Here is a 14,066-nt window from a genome sequence, read left to right on the forward strand (position 1 = left end):
ATTTTTCTTTTTGTAGATTTTATTTGAGGTGACATGCTTTACAAAATGCTAATGGCAGGATTTCATGTGTAAGACATTCCAGTGCCAGGCTCCACAGAGCACCACCCACTTCCTTCTCAGGTTGCCTCCCTTCACACCCCGTCCTACTTCCCTACCTCAGGGGAAAGCTTCTGAAGACCAAGGTTTAGTGTCTGTGCCTTTGGGCATTTGCTCACTCTCTTTATATCCCACAGATGTGCAAGATCATTCTGTGTCTGTCCCTCTCCTTCTGGTTATTTCCTTCACTCATCTGCTACTCTCTAGATCTAGCCACATAGCAGCAAATTGCATGATTTCATCTTTAATTTTTTTTTTTATAGCAGAGTAGTATTCCACTGTGTATCTGTAACTACAATTTCTTTACCCTGTCATTTGTTCCTAGGCACTTGGGCTGTTTCCAGGTTTTGACTCTTGTGATAACATTTATTTTTGTGTGTGATAAAACAGAGATCAGTTTCAGTGGCATTCGGGGGATTGCATGTGGTGTGCTGGGGATCCAGCCCTGATCGGTCACATGCAGGCAAATACCCCACCGCTGCTCGGTCTCAACGGGCCTGAACAGTTTATCTGTCAGTGTCTAGTTCAGTGGCAGTAGCACACACACTCACATCACCACCAGCTAGCTCAGAGATCTGTCATCCAAATGTTTTCAAAGTAATCAGTTTTGTTACACCTTTCATCAGCGATCAAGAGCAATGTAGAAGAGACTTTTCAGCTGCTTCTCTTCAGAGTTTGAGGAATTATCTAATTCCTTCGCCAAAAATTGCTTCCCCCCCCCCTTTTTTTTGCCACAACTGACTATGCTTACTCCTGGCTCTGCACTTGGGGATCACCCATGGCGGGGCTCTGGGTACCATATTGGATGCCAAGTAAGCACCCTATACTTGTTCTGTTTCTCTGGCCCCAAATCTCTGACCTTTTTATTATAACTTGCAAATTTGCAAAACACAGTACTACTGCTTGACTATATATATATATATATATATATATATATATATGTATATATATATATAGAGAGAGAGAGAGAGAGAGAGAGAGAGAAAGAGAGAAGAAATACTTGGTCCTCTGCTAACCCTCAGAGCTCATTGAAATGACATCCTTCCTGGCCCCCTGCTTTTGATTGAGTACAGAATTAAGACAGATGGCATGGGATCCTGAGGGTTTTCCTCACAGGAAAATGCTTTGGCCAAATCTATTTCACCCCAAATGCTCTTTTATACATTCCTTAGCATCATTCTTCTTAGCTGTCAGCATAAAACTAAATACACAGGCGCCGCTTTCTTGCCTTGCCTTTCCACCATTGTGAGAAGCCTGCACCTTCCGCCTGCAGGAAGCTCCAGATGTGGGGTGTCTGCATGTGAGTGCTGATTGCAAAGACCCATTTCTGATCTGCAGTGTGAGCGTCAAGGAACTGGGATAGAAGTGGAGATGTGTTTGTGAGACTCAGTCTTTTCTTCTTCAGTCTTTCCTGCAAACCGCAGAAGCCTGTGAAACTCAACCAGCCCATCTCATTAGTGCCTGCAGAACTCCAACCTGCTTGGAGATGAGGAACCTACTGGACGTGCTAAGGTGGGAATGGGGTGCCTGGAATCCAGAGTCGAGTGCAACAATCTCTCCTGTGGGAACAAGAGGGGAGCAGCCGTCCAGGAGATGGAAGTTGCCAGGCTCAGGGAGAGTGGGGAGCACGGATACCACCCTGCTCCCCAGCATACCCCCAGCTCCCCACAGTGGTTATCCCCTTCCCACCCTCCCCTTTCCTGACCACACCTGGCTGTGCTCAGGGCTCACTCCTGGGGTTCTGGCAACCACATATTGGTGGAGGGGATGAAATTTGGGTGGACTGCCCTGCCCACCATACTATCTCTTTGGCCCCAGACAAATTTCTTTCTTTCTTCCTTTCTTTCTTTCTTTCTTTCTTTCTTTCTTTCTTTCTTTCTTTCTTTCTTTCTTTCTTTCTTTCTTTCTTTCCATTTTTAAAAATTAATTTATTTTGGCATTTTGGTCTCACTTGGTGATGGTCAGGGGTTACTCCTGGCTCTGTACTCAGGAATTACTCCTGGCGATGCTCAGGGGATGCAACTTGGGTCAGTCATATGCATGGCAAATGCCCTATCCACTGTACTATTGCTCCCCCCATATTAATTTCTTTGTAATTAAGAAATAAATTACACTCTTCATGGTGCTCAGAGGTTATTCCTCTCGAGATGCTCAGAAATGGCTCCTGGGGTATCAGGGACAGAAATAGGGGCCTCAAGTACAAAGCACATTCTCCAGCCTCCTGAGTTCCTCCAGCCCAAGAAAGAGCTTCTCTACTTGCCTGGGATAGTCGAGGGTCTAAACATGATCAGGCTCTGAGAGAGAATCCCTTTGTCCCCCCCCCCCCACTCAGAGCCAGGCCTCGTTGGTGAAGGTGTGATGGTCGCTGGTGGCGGGGACTGCAGTGATGCCCGTTGGCAGAAGTTGCAAGAAGTCTGACTTCCAGGGAGAGAGCTGTGCAAGGAGAAGGTGCTTGCGGAAGAGAGCTGAGTGTGAATGAGCCCGAGGATGGGTGGGAGGAGGGATAGGGCCTACCGAGCGGGCCTGCCTCAGGCACATACAGACCCTGTGTGTCTCACCTGACTTGTCCTGCAGCCTCAGTGGGGGTTTGGGCCCAGGATCGGGAGCCAGGAGTGGGCTCTCACATATTCCTTCTGTCCCTAACCCACCCTTCCTGCCCATCACCCCTGCCTGCAGGGCCCCACCAAGCCCTCATTTTAGAAACACCCAGACTCAGACTCCAACCCCAAGACCTAGGCTAGAGAGATAGTGCAGAGGCATGCCCCCCCACCCCCCACCCCCAGGCTAGCCAGAAGTGACCAATCTCTGAGCACAGAGTCAGAGAAAGTCCTGAGCACTGCTGGGTATGGTCCAAAACAACCAATAAGGGGGAGGAGAAGACACAACCCCAGGACTTCTCTCCAGGTGTTCTCTGTGTTTCCCTTGAGGGCCCATCCTTTTGACAGAACTAAGCAAAGCGACCTCTCCTGCCTGCTCTTTCCTCCTGCATGTGCTGTGTCCAGTGTCTTCCTGCCCATCTTAGTGCTTGCACTCTCTTGCAGATTCCCAGGTCCCTTTCTTGTGCACCTTCCCTCTTGAGACACCCCCTTGGGTGCACCCCTCCTGCTTACACCCAGGACTGACCTGGAGAGCCCCATCTTGTGTCTTTTGAGTGCACAGAACTTCCTCTCTTGGCCAGTGATTGCAAGTGACACCACAATCCAGACTCCTACAGGCCCAGTAACACTCACTAGAACAAGACTCACGGGGGATTAAGATAAAGGGAGGAGGCACTTCAGAACTGAGAAGTTTTCCTGGGGAACTGTTTAGGTTGTGTGGAGTCGAAGGAGCTTAAGCTGTCACGCCCAAACCATTTTTTCCCCTAAACCTTCTCCTCTCCTTGTTCCCAAAAGCCCTCATCTTTGTGTGTGTGTGTGGGGGGGGGGGGTGGGGTGGGGTGGGGGGGAGGGGGAAGGCGGGAGTGCATACCCAGAGGTGTTGAGAGCTTACTCCTGCCTCAAGGATCACTCCTGGTGAGGTTCAGGGATGATATAAGGTGCCAGGAATCAAACCCAGGTCATGCACGTACAGCACGGAAGCGGCCTATCCATGGTACTGTTGCTTGGAACCTTTGGTTTTAGTTTTGGGTCTCACCCGATGGTGCTCAGGCTAAGCCTGTTGTGGGGGGTTATGAGGTGCTGGGGATCAGAGCATATGACTAGCCCTTGAATACTTTGGACCCCCAGAATTACCTTTTCAAAAGTATCCGAGGGCTTGGGCCTGGAGGTCACAAGATCTCAGCTGAGCCACAGGTCTCACCCCAAATTACTCTACCACTTTAGTTCCCCGTGTTTATTTTAGGGCCACACACTCCTGGTTCTAAGTTCAGGGATCACTCGTGGTGGCTCTCAGGGGACCATATGGGGTGCCAGAGATCAAACTAGGGTGCTCTATGTGCGTGGCAAGTGCCTTAATCCCCATACGGGCACCCAGTGGTGCTCAAGGCTTACTCCTGGCTGTGTATTCAGAGACTATTCCTGACCAGCTTGGGGGACCATCCAAGGAGCCAGGGATCAATCTCATGCTGATTGCACACACGGCAAGTACCTCACCTGCTTTACCAGCACTCCCACCACCCCCACCCCCGTTAATTTTAAAAGAATTTTATTTGAGCTGAAATGATAGCTCAGGAGTTGAAAGCACTGAGTGCTGCAGGTGGGTTTGAAACCCTGCGCAGTCCCGTGAGCACTGTGAGGAACTGCTGTGAGCGCTGTGAGTAGCCCCCAGTTCTACTGGCATGCATGGCCTTTTGGCCCCTTTTATGTATTTACCTATTTTGGAGAGCATGCCTGGACGTGCTGGGGCTACTCTGGGTTTGGTATTTGCCACTTCTGGCCGTGCTGGGGGCGCTGCGACCCACTCCGGCAAGCACAGCATCACTCCAGACCCAACAACTGTTGCCTCCCTCCTTTAAAGTGCTCTGGAGACTATTACCGTAGGTTATTGAATTTTCAAGTGTTTCATTCCCTATGTCAGCAAACATTTGCTGGCCTGGCACAGACTGTGCGGCATTTGTTTTCTCAGGCAATCTCCGCAACCTGTAGGGCGGGTTTCCTGCCCTCTGTCACTGTCACAACACTTCTCAGGTCCGGCTGCGCTCCCCTCCTAAGCCCTACCCGTGTCCCCCTCACCCCACGCCCCGCAGGTCCCTTATAGAGTCTCAGAGAAAGTGACATCTGTACGTAGTAGGTGCTCAGTAAATATTTGTCGATTTGATTGAGCGAGAAAAAAAGTCGAACGTGCTAGTGTGAGTGTGTGTGTGTGTTATCCTCGAGGGAGAGTAAGAAAAACTGTGGGTTCGGGAACCCGGGGGAGTGCCGAGGGCCGGGGTGGTGGGGGGTTTGCAAAGGGCAGCGAGAGGACTGAGGCTTGCAGAGGCGCGCGAGGCCCGGGCGCTGGGTGCAAGCCGCGACGGAGGGCGGGCCCAAGGCCCGGCACGGGGGCGGGGCTTCACTCCGCCCCGCCCGGGGCGTGGCTGCGGGTGACCCCGCCTTGGCGGCGCGGCCCCGGGCACTCGGCCGGGCTCTGCGGGCGGCGGCGGGCGCGGGCGGCACGGCAGCGGTGAGTGACCTGTAGCGACCGGTGGGCCCAGGTACCGCCGGCGGCGCGGCGGGGCGGGGGGCTCGGCCTCCCCTGGCGCCCGCGTCCCGGGGCTGGGAGGAGAGGGCGTCTGGCGGGGACCCCCGCGGAAGCCCACCGGCCGGGGCGGGAGGAGGCGGCTCGGCCCCTGCGCGCACCTGAGTGGCGACGCGGGGCCCGGGCTCCCGGGGCGGGGGGCGTGCCGCGGCGCCCGGGCCCCTGCGCAGGCTGTCGCGCCGGAGCTCGGCCCCCGCCCGGACACGTCGCGCGCCGGCCGTGTCCTGCCCCCGCCGGCGTGTCCTGCCCGGGGAAGCGGCCCCCGGACACCGGGGCGCGCGCGGGTCCGCCGGGCTCCGGCGCTCCGGGCGGGACGCGCATCCCGAGTTCCGCGCGGGGCCGCGGGACCCCCGGCCGCGCTCGCCCCCGGAGCTCCCGGGCTTGGGGACCCGGGTCTCGGCCGGGACAATGGGTTTGCCAAAAGCCAGGTGGCTCGAGGCGCGGCCACGTGGAGGAACTCTGCTGCGGGGCTGGACGCGGCCGGTGCCGGGCGGCGCTCACCTCCCGCTGGGCCCCGCCTCTTCCCCCCGGTGCGTCCCCTCGCCCGGGTGCTGGCTCCCCCCAGGCCACAGAGGGTGCCGGAGTTCCCTTTGTCTCTGAGACTGTGTTGACAGTAAATACTGCCGGGCCACTTACTGCCAAGGAGGTGGGAGGGGAAGAATTCAAGCAAGGGTCAAGGTTATGCTATTGGGCTGACCTCTCCGGGAAAAAATCCGGTGGTAGCTTGGGTTTGTCTTGTTTGAGAAGGATTTCAGATTCAAAGGAGAAATACTTTCGGAATCGAAGCCCACCAGTTCTTGAAAACCCGTGGTCCCGGACCGATTAATTTTTGCATTCATATGAGGGAACTTTCCTTTGAGAGAGCTAACAAGATCATAAAAGGGCTGTGTTGATGTGTATGCATTCCTAGGGTAAATGAATTCTTGGTGAGTGATTGAGCCCAGGGGATGTGATACACTCTATCTATTTATCTACATTTGGTTTGGGGGCTACACCCAAAGGCTCTGTGCTCAGGGCTTACTTCTGACTCTGAGCTCAGGGATCACTGTTAGCTGTACTTGGGGGAACCTATAGGGTACCAGATTTGAACCTGGGTTGTGGCTGTAGCAGCTGCAAGCTAGGCAGGCACTTTGATGTTTGTACTACGGTATATTTCTAGTTGATAAAATAACACCTGAATTAGGGAGTAGAGCCTTACCTGGCGTAGCTGAGGTGAGTTCTCAAGTCCCTTGTCAACAGGAAAATTTGACCAAGGGAAAATGGCTTACATTGGCTGAAAAGTTATACCAATACTCAGCACTGGGATTATAATAGTATATCTGGGGCCGTGAGGCAGCTGGAGCAGGGTGGGGTCCCTGGCTCCAGCCCTGGCACTGTAGGAGCCCCTCACACATCACTGGGGGAGATCCCAAAATTATCTCTGACTCCTGCCAAATAAAAAGATACATTCTGGCTAAAGAAAAAGTGTATGAATGTCAATGTATTGAAATTTAATTAAAAAAACGTATTGAAACCTTCCTCATTTTGGGTAGCAGCTCTAACAGTCTAGCAATGGAAGGGGTTAAGAGAATGAGGAACAGTGAGAAGCTGTGCGGGGCCGCCTTGTTGAGGGAAGGAGTGTAGTGTATAGACTTTATACGAGTGCACTTTGGTTTCTTTCTCCTTAAAGTGGGGACATGCTTTAAGCAGGGACACGCTTGGGCCCACGGCCAAGGGAACAAAAAAATATAAAGGTTTTCATCACTTTTCCCTGAGGTTCCCTGGACTTTTTTTCTCAAAATACAGCTGAGAGCAGAAATGTGGCTCCTGGTTTGCATGCTGAAGCCCCGGGTTCAATCCCTGGACCCACAGAGCGAGCAAGCGAGCCCACAAACCCCACAGCTGATTCTGTGCTTTCCCTCTCTCCCCCTCTGATCGTGGTGCTAAAGGTTGATGAAATGGCTGAGAAGTTGGCATTAGAAGAGCAAAACAAAGTTCAAGGGAAAATTGGGTAATTTTCCCTAAGTGACCAGGCTCCTTTATTTAATCTCATGGTGTTACAGTTATCAAGAACCAAGTTATAATATGGAGAATGCTGAGATGGAGAAGCCAGGGATTTGAGAGGAACAGCTGCTGGGCAGAGGGACTTTCACTGCAGGGAACCCTGTTGAGTTTCTAAGCAAACACTCCAGTTCTAACCCACCTAACCCCCTCGTCATGCATTGCCCTTGGTTCTGAAACCACCATCACTGCGATAGAGTAGCACTGTCGCACTGTCATCTGGTTGTTCATCGATTTGCTTGAGCGGCACCAGTAATGTCTCCATTGTGAGACTTGTTACTGTTTTTGGCATATTGAATACGCCATGGGGAGCTTGCCAGGCTCTGCCATGCGGGATAGAATACATCTCCTTAAATGTATGCTCTGTTTTTGATGTTTCCTCCCTCGGGCTGGGAGGGAGGCCCTGCAGTGGCTTTGCATATGTATGGCCCTGGGTTTCATACCTGGCACCACCAAACCCTGGCACTGCAGACAAAAGAAAAGTCTAAGTGCTTGTTGCTTCCTTTCTTGAGGCTGGAGGAGCGCAGGCAGCCTCCTTCCAACTGTCGCAGGCTAGACTTACTGGCCAATTGCTTGGGTCTGGGTCTAGGGTCAGAGTACCAGTGGCGAGACTTTTCTTCTTTGTCTTCATGTTGCTGGAGTCTGCCTAGTGGACCAAACACTGTTTCTCCCTGTAGGAGGTGGTTCCAGGGAGCTGATCCGTAGGGTAGTCACCCCACAGTAGGAAGAACAGTTAGCAGTTGTTTGGTGACCTTCCAAGGGCCAGTAGCATGCCCTACACCTGTCCTCTGCTTCTGACAAGCAGGCGGCTGGCTTCATTCTGTAGATGAGAAAACTGAGGCCCAGAGAGACACAGGTTTCACTGGAGACTCAGCACATGGAATCAGTGGCCACGTGGAGGCGTGAGCGCCTGAGGTCTGTGGGAGTGATCACAGAGCTGTGTCTCCACAGACCTCTGCTTGCCGCCTCACGCACAGCGGAGCAGCAGGGGATAGGGAAGCTAGTTTTTCATGGAGGAAAAGCAGATGTTGTTTCCAAGGACACACACTTGAGACTTACTTAATGTTACAGTTCAGTGTGAAATGTCCCTGCACATCATGCATTCTTGTTCTGACATCAGTCTCCTTTGCGAGGCGAATGTGTGAGATAAGATGAAAATTGCTGAGGGTTTACCATTCTAAGGGGAGATTTTATAAACTTTCTGCAGCTTTTTGGAGATGATAAGGTTTAGGTTTTAGAAAGACTTAAGTTTTATTGAGGTTCTGTAATTTACATTTATTGAGGTTCCGTAATTTAAAATACTGGTATTTTATTTTATTATTGAATCATCGTGAGATACAGTTACAAAGTTGTTCATTGGGTTTCAGTAATACATTTTCCAATACCTGTCCATTCCTCAGCGTACATGTCACACCACTGATGTCCCCAGTTTCCCTGCCCCCACATCCCATGCTCAACCTTCCTCTATGGCAGGCACTTTTCTTCTCTCTCCTTCCCTTTCTCTCTCTTTCCTTCTGGGCATTATGATTTGTAATACAGGTATTGAAAGGTTATTATAATATCCTTATACCTACTTTCAGCACTCAGTTCTTGTCCAGAGTGATCATTCCCAACTATCAGAGTAGTTTTCAATACTGCATACATCATTGCAATACCTCACCCACCACCAGAGTACTCACTTCCTTCCCTTCAGTGTCAATGTCTCCCCTCCATCCTATCCCCAACTCAGTTTTGTGGACTAACTCAAATTCTCTTGCCTTTAGTCATTTATTATGTGTCTCTGAATCCATGCATAAGATAGCTGTTAGATAAAAGTCTAATCCTTGATTTCTCACTGACTTTACTCAACTTTAGTTCCATACATGTAGCAGCAAAGTGCATGATGTTGTCCTTTCTCATAGCTGCATAGTATTCTATTGCATCTATACACCAAACTACTTCTTTTCTTAAATAGACTTTTGAAATTGAATCACTGCGTGATAGACCCTTACAAAGCTCTTCACGATTAGGTTTCAGCCATACAGTGTTCCAACAGCCATGCTCTACCAGTGTGCAGTATATACCCAGCACCAGTATATACCAAACTCCTTGGTCCAGTCATCCATAGTTGGCTATTTGGATTCTTTTCATATCTTGACTATTATACTAAGTATTTCAGTGAACATAGGTGTGCATATATCCTTTCAAATGAATATTTTTATGCTTTGGGGGTAGATGCCAAGAAGCAGTATTGCTGGGTCACATGGGAGCCCTTAGATTACTTTTTGAAGACATCTCCACACTGCTTTCCATGGACGCTGCACCAGATGGCACTCCCAGGTTGAAAGATGGCCTAATGGCATTTCCATATAGCTTAGGGAGATGTTACTTCCACACCTTTTCAAATTCCACATGCTTCTGAATTTCTGTACATAATTGGTTGTTGGCTAAGAGATTTAAAACAAAATGTTGAACATTCTGGAGCAAATGAAGCTGTATATGTTCAGTTCCTATTTGTGCCATAGCTGTGACACTATAAAAACCTTGACTGCCTCGTAATTACCTCCAGCACTTAAAATTATAGGTAGTAGAGTTCCAAGGCTATATGGAGCTATAATTAGTAAAGGTGAGTTTAAAGCAGGGTTAGTAAATTCATGTTTATTACTGCCAGGGCCTCTAGCTTAGAATTTTATTTATTTTGGTTTTGGGGCCACACCCTGTAGTGCTCAGGGCTCTCCTGCCTCTGTGCTCAGGGATCACTTCGGCAGAGGCTTAGGGGACCCTATGCAGTGCCAACCCAGTCAGCTACATGTAAGGTTAGCGCCCTTCCTGCTGTGCTGTTTCTTTGTTTGCCCAAGCCCAGGATTTTAAACTGAGCAGCATCCGCTGCAGGAAGTACTGGTCCAGGACCTGATGGAGTGTGTTTATGGGGTTGGAATGCTGGGGATGGGCCCCAGGCCTTGGTGACAGGAATATTTCTGCCAGGTTGGCTGGTGGCTCTGTTTAGCTATTATTTGTTTGGCTTTAGAGTTCATACCGGGCAGTGCTCAGGGCCTATTCCTGTCTCTGTACTCAAAGATCACTGAGCTTGGGAGACTGGATGGGTGCTGGGGTTTAAATCTGGGTTGGCATGTGCATGGCAAGTGCCCTCCACACTGTGCTAGCTCTCTGACCGCTGGCCTCTTTTTTTAATAGAAAGCTGAGTTTTGTCCTAGCTGCCCAATCAGGGAAATTTCTCTTTGCAAAGTAGAGTATATAATGGTTCAGACTGTAGTCTGTAAAACCACTGTGTTAATGATACTTCACTACTTACATCTTTGCTAGAGAGTTGAGAAAGTTGAAAACATTTTCTAGTTGTTGACTTTAACAATTCACTGGATTTTTGCCTCTGAGTGCCTTTGACCTTCTAGCCTTGTATTTTACTGTATTGGAAACAAACCGTTTTTTTCCCCTTGCAAATCTCTGGTCCACAGGAAGAAGACAGTGGCCATAATTTCTCCCAGGGGCCTTGGACATCAGTGTTGTTAGTCCCATTTTCTAGGTATGTCACCTGACCAGACTGCTAAGGATGATTTTGGGGATTCTAACTTAGCTTGAATCTTTCTGGCTTTATCACACAGGAAAAGGAAATGTTCATTCTTCAAAGCTGTGCAGAGGTTTTCGTGCTGTTCTGTAAATTAATCTGCATGTAGTTCAACTGTAGAATTATTTTTTTAAAAAAAGAATTGATTTGCCACCATATTTTTTGTTTATGGTTTTGTCTGTTTTTGGGTCACACCTAGTATTGCTCAGGGGTTACTCCTGGCTCTGTACTCAGGAATCACTCCTAAAGGTGTTTGCAGGACCATATGGGATGATGGGAATTGAACCTGGGTTGACCACATGCAAACAAATGCTCTACCTGCTCTGTCGTTGCCCCAGCTGCTGGGATATGTTTTGTTTTTTTGGTTCACGTTCAGCTATTATCAGGGCTTACTCCTGGCACTGTGCTCAGGGATCAGTTTGGGTGGGCTCAGGGCACCCTGTGTGGTACTGGGTATTAAACCCAGGTTGGCCGTGTGCAAGAGCCTTTCTTGCTATATATACTGACTGTCTCTGGCCCAATTCTCTACCATTTTTTTGCCTAGGTGATCCCCCCACCACAATCTCTTTTTCATAAACAGTGGTTTATTCAGATGAATGCAACGATAACTGAAGAGCTGATTAGCTTCTCCTGGAGGCCTTGATCAAATATCAAAAACCTGTAAAGTTTCCTGAAAGGGCTGATTCCAGTGAAAACTTGAGGAAAAGAAGAGGGACTGGTAGAGAAAGAATGGAGGAGAGATAAGAGAAAGAATGAATGGAGGGAGAGATTAGAGAAAGAATATTTGCAGGAGCTGGGGTTAGGGGTATTATTGAACAAACCTAAAGTTTATTTCACTTGTGAATTTCAGGCACCTTTTTTCCAAATGTAGCTGGACTGAACCCGGGCCAGTTGTGTGCAAGGCAAGCGCTTTGCCTGCAGTACTATGTTTCTGGTCCTGGAGGGCATCCTTGATAAAATCATATTTTAAAAATACATCTTACACTCAGCTGTTCAGTGCCCTTTTTTTGTTTTTGCCTGGAGCAATTATGAGCCACAGGACAGGCTTGCCTATAGAGTGGTTGTGTGTGTGTGGGGTGGGGGGGGTAAAGGAACCACACTTAGCAGTGCTCAGAACTTACTCCTGGCTTTGTGCTCAGGTACTATTCCTGGTAGGGCTTGTGGTAGCTCATGGGACAATGGGGTGTCAGGGATGGAACCAGGTTGCAGTGTGGTGTGGCCTGCTTAGGATCTGGTTTCTAAGATGGGCTGTGGACCTTATCGGATGGCCTTACTGAACGTGGCAGTTATGAAAATGTATTTATTAAAAAATTTATGTGGGCCTGAATAATAGTACAGTAGAAAGGGTGCTTGCCTTGTATGTGGCCAACTGGGGTCCAATCCCAGGTATCAAATATGGTCCCCAAACCCCACCAGGAATGATACTTGAGTGCAGAGCTAGGAGTAACCCCTGAGCACAGCTGGGTGTGACCCCCAAACAAAAACCAAATAGCCCCTCAAAAAAAGAAAAATAAGTGTATGGTTTACAATTAGTAGGTGTTTGATTTGTCTTGTGAAAATTTCTCGGGTGCAGAGTGGTCGCAAATGGAGAAGGTGAAGACACTGCAGGCACCTTCATCCAGATGCAACTGGATCGCCCCTATTGACATGTAAATGACAACTGATATTTACATATAAACAGCCCAGCCTCACCTCAGCCTGGCCAGAGGGAGGCTGGGAAGAGGCTGTGAGCTCGGCTCTTCCCTCTAAGCCAGTCAGTTCTCTCTCAGGCTGTACCTCTCAGACGGTCCTGCCTGTGGTAGCTCAGCGCTGAGTGGTTTCTGAGGTGAGGGTGTGCTTCAGCAAGCCTCGTGCTAGTGCACAGTGCCCACAGGTGCTCTTGGCATGGGGCCTCCAGACTGGGGCGGGGGCGGGGGCTGTGTGTGTCTGGGCTGCGTGTGGGTTACTTGCAGAAAGTCTCATTCAGAGGTCCCCAGGTGTGGGCAGCCCCTGGGTCACCTGACTTCTGGATCCATTGGCCTTATGAATGCCTATTCTTTGGGGGACCCTGGGCAGGCTGGCCCCTCGCCTCCCTGCTGAGCATAGTTGTGAGTGGAGGGGACTGGTCTTTGTAAAGTCAGCTCTGCGGCTCTGTGCATCCCGGGCTCGCAGCGGGCCGGGCTCAATCCCTGACACTAGGGAATATGCGAGCCAGAGACGCATGGGGAAAGCGCGTGCAGCTTGCTGGACAAATCATTTACTATAAAATGTTTTGTTCCTATGTCTAGCCCTAGTACTCAGGTGCAGTGGGACATCTTGTGGGATAAATTTTTCTCAGAAGTTCTTGATATCTTAAAAAAAAATTTACAGGGGCTGGAGCGATAGCACAGCGGGTAGGGCGTTTGCCTTGCACGCGGCCGACCCCGGTTCTAATCCCAGCATCCCATATGGTCCCCTGAGCACCGCCAGGGGTAATTCCTGAGTGAAGAGCCAGGAGTAACCCCTGTGCATCGCCGGGTGTGACCCAAAAAGCAAAAAAAAAAAAAAAAAAAAAAAAAAAAATTTACAGGAGCCCTGAGAGATAGTACAGTGGGATAAAGCCTTGCATGTGGCTGACCCCAGTTCGATCCCTGGCACCACTAAGGGTGATCCCTGAGCACAGTTAGGAGGGAGCCCTGAGCACTGCTGGGTGTGGCCAAATCTCTCTCCCCCAGTTTTGTTCATGGTACAGAACATACAGCACACAGCTGGCCTTTGAACAGGCCGGAAGCGTTCAGTGTATGTGTCTATTCAGGACTTCTGCGGCGCCCCCAAGGAGAGCCCTGAGCCCTGGAACAGGCATCTTCTTTCCATCCTCACCTCCCCCCTCCCACCATTCTGCAGAGCTCAGGCCTGGAGGCTGCTTGATGGTCTCTGATGGGTGTTGTTGGGCCTGCAGCCGCCTTGGCCCTTCCCTGCTGGAGGCTCCTGCACCCTCCCCTGCTCAAGCTTTACAACGTCCATTTTCATTTGTTTGGGCCCTTTCTCGTTTCTTTCCCCTCCAGTGATCCTAATGACCGTTGAAGTGACTGCTGGAATGAAGTTTCAGTGCCAGGCTTTCCAGGTGCGAGGGAGTTGGTCTTTGGAGGTGCATTTTTTCCTGTGAGGCATTAGCTGTGGGGTGGGCAGTTGGGGGTGGGATGGGGGTTGCAGCCAGGGACTGGGGGTTGTTGGG

General features: G+C 50.1%; 1 protein-coding gene across 2 annotated transcripts in view; it reads left to right on the plus strand.

Moving 5' to 3' along the window:
• Window positions 1-5,116: 5,116 nt before the first annotated feature.
• The window catches only part of CGNL1 (cingulin like 1), a 135,876-nt gene continuing 126,926 nt past the window's right edge, over window positions 5,117-14,066 (plus strand). The window contains exon 1 of one of the 2 annotated variants that reach the window (XM_055118606.1): window positions 5,117-5,196. The gene's annotated coding sequence lies outside the window, so the exon portion shown is untranslated. The other variant, XM_055118609.1, reaches the window with a different exon arrangement.

This window comes from Sorex araneus, chromosome 10, assembly GCF_027595985.1.
Source record: "Sorex araneus isolate mSorAra2 chromosome 10, mSorAra2.pri, whole genome shotgun sequence".
In the NCBI taxonomy this organism is placed as follows: Eukaryota; Metazoa; Chordata; class Mammalia; order Eulipotyphla; family Soricidae; genus Sorex; species Sorex araneus.